Below are 7,097 nucleotides of genomic sequence, written 5' to 3' on the forward strand. Positions count from 1 at the left end.
TGGACAGGGCAAAAAGGAGAGTTTTCACTGAATATCCTTTTGCATTTCTTGAATTTTAAACCATGTATTTGTATGACCTATTTAAAAAATAAATAACAGGTTTAAAAATTATTGGCTAAGAGGAGAGTTAGGAATCTCAATCCTTTCTTCTAAGAGGCATCCTGGTATAGTAGAAAGCACTGTTCCAGGAGTTTAAAAAAAGGAGGAGGAGGAGGAGGAGAAGAGGAGGAGGAGGAGGAGAAGAGGAAGGAGGAAGAGAAGAGGAGGAGGAGGAGGAGGAGAAGAGAGGAGGAGGAGAAGAGGAAGGAGGAAGAGGAGGAGAAGGAGGAAGAGGAGGAGAAGGAGGAGGAGGAGGAAGGAAGGAAGAGAGAGAAGAAAGAAGAAAGAAGAAGACGACGACACGGTTCCAAAACCTGATCTGCTACTTACTAGCTTTGTGACATTGGCCAAGTTCCTTAAGTTAGCTGAATCTCAGCTTGGGCATTAATAAAATCAGTATAACAAAAGCTACTTTGTGAGGATTAGACATTATATAAAACTGCCTGTACTTACTAAATGGTAGCTATTATTATGCGGATTTCAATTATCCTTGCTATCCATTACCACCAATTATGTGTTGGATGTTGATTAAAGGGAACCTGAGGTATGAATGAGGTCTAAGAGAGTATTAATTTACAGATATCAACTAACTACCTGTGGGGGGAAAACCAATTAGTCTTTTAAAAATTGTATTCAGGTGCTTTTTGGATCTTCAAGTGTGAAAGTCCAAGGGTTTTTTAAAGCTTCTTAAGGACTATCCCAAGACATCAAGCAATCATTGGCATTTAATAATGGTCCCAAGTCCACAATGCAATTTCATATTGGTTCTCTCTCCTTCTTCACTTTACTTCTCCTTTCCTACCCCTGTTTCTTGGAAATGCTTGCCCTAATAAAGTAATAGCACATGAGTCTTTTGCCTCAGGTTATGTATACTTTGGGGGGAAACTCAAGCTAAGACTGGGGCCTGCCTAATACTACTGAAGAGAGTCTGGGACTGTATAGCTGATACTGTTGGTGCCCTGCCCATATGCCTTCACACCTTAGTATTAACAGGGCTTGCTTTCTTGACTGCCAGCATTTGCATCTCTTGCTCTGTTGGAGGGCTTTCTTTACCATCTTCAGTCAATATTTTCTCCCATTGTATGAGATGTCTTTTACTTTCTTGATGGTATAGTTCTCCCCAGAAAAGTTTTTAATTTTGATGAAGTCCAATTTTTCAAATTTATTTTTTTTATCACTTGTCCTTTTGGAGTTGTATCTCAGAGATCACTGTCTAATCCAAGTTCACTAAGATTTACTACTATGCGTTCTTCTAGTGGTTTTACAGCTTTTTTACATTTAAGTCTATGATCCATTTTATTAATTTTTGTGTAGGGTTCAGGTAGGGGTCTAATTTCATTCTTTCACATGTGGATAATCAGTTGTCCCAGCACCATTTGTTGAAAACATTATTTTCTCCATGAATTAGCTTGGCACCCTTGGGGAAAATCAATTGACCGTAAATGGAAGGATTTATATCTGGATTCTCCATTTTACTCCATTGATCTGTAGGTCTACCCTTATGCCATCACCACAGTGTCTTGATTACTATAGTTTTGTAGTAAAGTTTGAAATTGGAAGTGTGAGTCCTCCAACTTTGGACTTCTTTTTCAAGATTGTTTTGGCTGCCATCTTTGCTTTCTGATTTATACTTTTTGGATCTTTAAGAAATCCTTTTGGGGGGTGCCTGGGTGGCTCAGTTGGTTAAGTGTCTGCCTTCGGTCATAATCTCAGGGTCCTGGGATCGAATCCCACATTGGGCTCCCTGCTCAGTGGGGAGTCTGCTTCTCCTTCTGCCTGCCTCTCTCCCTGCTTGTATGCTCTCTCTCTCTCTCTGTCAAATCAATCGATCAATCAATCTTAAAAAAAAAAAATCCTTTTGGACTCCAAAGCCAGAAAATATTTTCCTATATGGTTTTCAAGAAGTTTTATCATTTGCCCTTCTTATTCCAATTACTGATGTATTTGGAATTTATTCTAGTGCCTGGTAGAACGTAGGGATTTAATGATGTGATTTTAAATTGTATTAACACTTTTTTTTTAAGTCCATTTTTTCTTTCACTGATCCACAAAAAAAGCCTGTCACAAATCAAGTTTCCATATAGGTGCAGTTCTGTTTAGGTATCCTGTTCTATTCTATTGGTCACTTTTTCTATCCCTTAACCAGAGCCACACTGCCTTATTACACCCTTTTTTAAGGTATCACAAGTAAGATTTTTTATCTGTCACCATTAAATGTCTGAATTTTAAACAGATTCTTGGACTGCTGGCTCATACCCATCAACTTATTCAACTTTAGCACCAGTCTCATCTCCAGTAGCTTTTTTTTTTTTTTAGTAGCTTTTACAAAACTACTACCTTCACCATGAAGCTCCATGAGCTCTCCCAATTCAAAGTTGGGCTTCTTCAGCATTTTTACTTTTCTAACAAAGACACCATGGAGAGGATAAATAGATTGGCAAGCCTTTTCTATGTCTTTTTCCAATGCTGTCTGAAATCAATTTATTGACTACTTCTTTCAAGTCATTTGTCTGTAACTCTTGCATCATGATTTCCATCATCTTTTTCCAAATTTGGTGGACCTGTTGGTGCTGAGCATAAGAGGTCTTCTGAATATGACTGTTGTGTTAAAACCAACACAAAATAGATAAAGCAAATAACCATCAGTATTCTTGACATCAACATCAGCTTCAATCAGGGTCTGCCATTTTTTTACCATGGAGCACATTTTGTCACGGGTAAGACCCATGCCATGGAATTAGTCAGGCAGTTTTTGCCCTGAACAACCTCAGTAATTAGCTTGAATTTTTGAAATGCAACTTCATCATTCTGCAGGATCAGCAAGGCTCACTTCAAAAACACAACCCTCAAGGCCATTAGATGTGATTTTGGTTCCTTGAGTTCTTGTGACTAGTGTTTTTCCAATATTTCTTATACTGAACATAGCTGGTGCTTTCACATATACCAATCTTTTTTTTTTTTTTTTAAGATTTTTATTTATTTATTTGACAGGGAGAGAGACAGCGAGAGAGGGAACACAAGCAGGAAGAGTGGGAGAGGGAGAAGCAGGCTTCCTGCTGAGCAGGGAGCCTGATGTGGGGCTCAATCTCAGGACCCTGGGATTATGACCCGAGCCGAAGGCAGACACTTATGGACTGAGCCACCCAGGAGCCCCCATACCAATATTTCTTAGAAAATGGATCAACCACTTTCTTCTTGACTCTCTTTTTGCCACCTTTTGTAAGGCGTGTGTTCTTGCAAATAGCTATGACGCTGCTCAGGAAGCCAAAAGGCTTAATCACGATAGCTTTTTAATAAGGTAACCTGTAAGGCAAATCTCCCCACCTTGTTCTTCTTCATAATTATATATATGGCTCTTACATATAAATTATAGATATAGTCTAACAAGTTACACATACACAAACACACACTAATTTCATCTGGATTTTGATTGGAATTGCACCGAATGTATAGATTATTTTGGGAAGAAATTATTTAAAAAAAATATTGAGTCTTATAATCAATAAACATGATTCATTTACTTAGATTGGGCCACAGTGTTCCAGAGTTCCAGGGGTGTCTTTCTCACCCCAAGACCCACTTAGATCTTTTCTCCTTTATGCTACCTGTCTTGTTCCTGAGCTTAACAAGAATGTTTTCAATATATCAAATTAAGAATAATGTTAGCTGCTGTATTTGTCAGGTAACTTTATCTGGTTAGAATGGTCCTTTTTATTCGTTTATTAAGAAGCTTTTTCAAAAAATTATAAATCTGTTGAATTTAATCAAACATATTTTTTTAAAAGATTTTATTTTTTTATTTATTTGACAGAGAGAGAGAGAGAGACAGCTAGAGAGGGAACACAAGCAGGGGGAGTGGGAGAGGGAGAAGCAGGCTCCTGGCCGAACAGGGAGCCCGATGAGGGGCTCGATTCCAGGACCCTGGGATCATGACCTGAGCCAAAGGCAGATGCTTAACGACTGAGCCACCCAGGCGCCCCAAACATATTTTGGTTTTAATGTTAAACTAATCCTGGATTTGAGATATACCCATCCTGGTAATGATGTAGTATCTCCTTTGCATACTGTCAGATTCCATTTTCTAACTGAACTTATTTAGGATTTTCACTAAGGTCATGACAAGTCCTCTATTTTCTTAGGTTATACTGATATCAGGGTTATACTCGCTTTATTTTTTAAAAGTTAGGGAGTTGATCTTTTTCTATTCACTTATATAATTTATCCAATTATACTTATTATTAATATATAATATTATATATAAATATTATATATATATAATATTATATATAAAATATATAATTATATATATATCCAATCCAATATATACTATTGGAATTGTAAGGTCCTTGACTGATAGAACTCTGGGTCTGAAGTTTGCTTTGCACGAAGATTTTAATTTACTGATAATTTATATTGTGGCTACAGAACTACTATTCAGAGGTTCAATTTTTTCTTGATATAGGAAGAACTTCTGCAGGAAGTCATATTTTCTAAAACTATCAATTTTAATCTAATTTTCAAAAAAAATTAGCATAAATTTATCTTTTTAATGTTAGAAGCATGTCTAAGCCCCCCTTTTCATTTTTATTGTTTATTTGCTCATTCTCTGTTTTTTTCTTGACCAACCTTGCTAGAAGTTTGCTGCCTTTAGTATTCTTTTACATTGGCCTTGTATAATTTGTTTACATTTTCTTCTCTTATTCTGTTTCCCTCCTACTGTTTTGTTTATTGTTTCTTTTTTTTTTTCTTTTCTAACTTCTTAAGTTTTATGCTTTCGGCATTAATTTCTAGCCTTTCTTCATTTCTAATAGAAACATTTAAGACAAGTTTCCCTCTAAGCTCTGTTTGCAGTAGTTTTTCAGTTATAGAATTTCCATTTAGCTCTGTGTTTCTAGTTTCCATTTTTCTGCTGAGATTCCCCATCTGTTCATTCACACTTTTAAAGGAAAACTCCATCTTTTTCTTTAAATCCTTGAACATATTTATAATAACTGCTTTAAAGACCACATCTATTTATTCCAACATCTGCGATCATCTTTGTTTCTACTATTTTGTCTCTTGATTAATGGTCACTAGTTTCCCCAATTCTTGAGTTGCTTGTCTAGTAATTTCTTCCTTGTGTAAAACAATTTTGGCTGTTACACTGTGAGGAACTGTATTATACTGTCTTTATTTAAAGAGTGTTGAGTTTTGTTCAGGCAGGCTGTAGATTACAGGGATTCACCTTGATCCTATTCTGGTTTGGCCTATAGTACAGGGTCAATGCCCAAGGTACTCGATAAGATCTCTCTAGCGTGAATGGATTGAAATTCCACAATCTTCCAGCACTGGTGTTTGTGTTAAGTTTTCAGTCACTACTGGTAGGCCTCACATGGTCTCGCTTGTGTATGTGCAGCCAAACACTTAGCCATACTCCTGAAGATAACCTTCCCACAGACCTTTAAGATTCCCTCCCTCACAGCTCAACCATCTGGGGTATACTGACCCACAAATTGCAGCCATCTCAGCAGCTCAAACTCTGATCTCTGCCTCTTTTATTTAGCAATATTGCTGCTCTGCTCTTGGGCTCACCTTCCCACCCCACACACCAAAGTGCCCCCATTTAGAACAGCAAGGCAAATATAAAGGTCACCTTATACGTTTCCTTTATCTTAAGGATCATTTCCCCATACTGTCTATCATCCACTGCCTGAAAACAACTTGTTCATATATTTTGCTACTTTATGGTTGTTGATGGCATGAGGCCAAGCCCAATATCAGTTACTCCATCATGTCTAGAAGCAGTGATCCGCATCATTTTTTAATATGCAGTATTTTTATCCTTCAGTTTAAAGATCTTCAAATTTCCATTATTTTCTGATTCATGAGTGTGTTTCTTAGTCTTGAAACATGAAGTTTTTATAATTATTTTTTCAGTACAGATTTTTTATTTTATCCCACTGTGATCAAAGAATGCAACATGTATGATACCATTCCTTTGAAATTTGTTCAGACTTCCTTTATAGCCCAATATATGGTCACAAATATATTTTTTTAAGTATAGAGCATTGCGGGGTTTTTTTTTTAAAGATATTATTTATTTATCTGAGAGAGAGCGTACGCACAGGAAGGGATAGGGGCAGACGGAGAGGGAGCAGACTCCCTGCTGAGCAGGGAGCCCAATGCAGGGCTTGATCCCAGGACCCTGGGATCATGACCCAAGCTGAAGGCAGCCACTTAACCAATTGAGCCACCCAGGTGCCCCTGTAGGGTCACAAATATTATCAAAAGTATTCCACTTGAAAGAATATATATTCTGCAGTTTTTGGGTGGAATGGTCTATATGTGTCCATTCAAACAAACACATTAATTTGTTTTGTTCAAATTTTCTATAATCTTGTCAATTTTGCTTTTTTGTGTGCTTGATGTATCACTGAGAAATAGGTGTTGAAATCTCTCATTATGATTGTGGTATTTGTCTCTAACTCCTTGTTGTTCCTGGTGATTTGATCCTTTTATCCTATCAGTGACCCTCTTTAGTAACGCTTTTTGCTTTCAAATCTTGCATTTTCTGGTATTAATAGATTTATACTAGCTTTATTTTGCTTAGTATTTACCTGATATATATTTTCTACTCCTTTATTTTCAATTTTCCTATATTCTTATTTCTAGCTCTATCTTTTGTGAAGATTGAAAAATATTTGTAGACATTCAGTTCAAACCTGTTTCATCACTGTGAAACAGGTGTCCCTCGGCAACATTTGGCAATAATAGCTTGTGATAAAATATGCTTCTTCCTTCATAATAGTTTTCTCCTTTTTTTGTTCCATTTTGGAAATTGATACAACACAAGGAAGATTAGTAGCCAGAGGAAAGGAAGTTATTGAGTTATTAGAACCCAATGAAGAAAAATAAAGTATAAGAAATGAAGAAAATTCAAGCTATGGGAATGATCTTCAGATGAAATCAGATCTTACATGAGAGATCAAAGGATTAAAGAAAAGAAGTTATGGTTTTAC

General features: G+C 36.6%; 1 pseudogene; it reads right to left on the bottom strand.

Moving 5' to 3' along the window:
- Nucleotides 1–2,324: 2,324 nt before the first annotated feature.
- Nucleotides 2,325–4,177, bottom strand: LOC118002529 (annotated as a pseudogene).
- Nucleotides 4,178–7,097: the final 2,920 nt, after the last annotated feature.

Source organism: Mirounga leonina, unplaced genomic scaffold (assembly GCF_011800145.1).
Source record: "Mirounga leonina isolate KUSES-001 unplaced genomic scaffold, KU_Mleo_1.0 Mir_82, whole genome shotgun sequence".
In the NCBI taxonomy this organism is placed as follows: Eukaryota; Metazoa; Chordata; class Mammalia; order Carnivora; family Phocidae; genus Mirounga; species Mirounga leonina.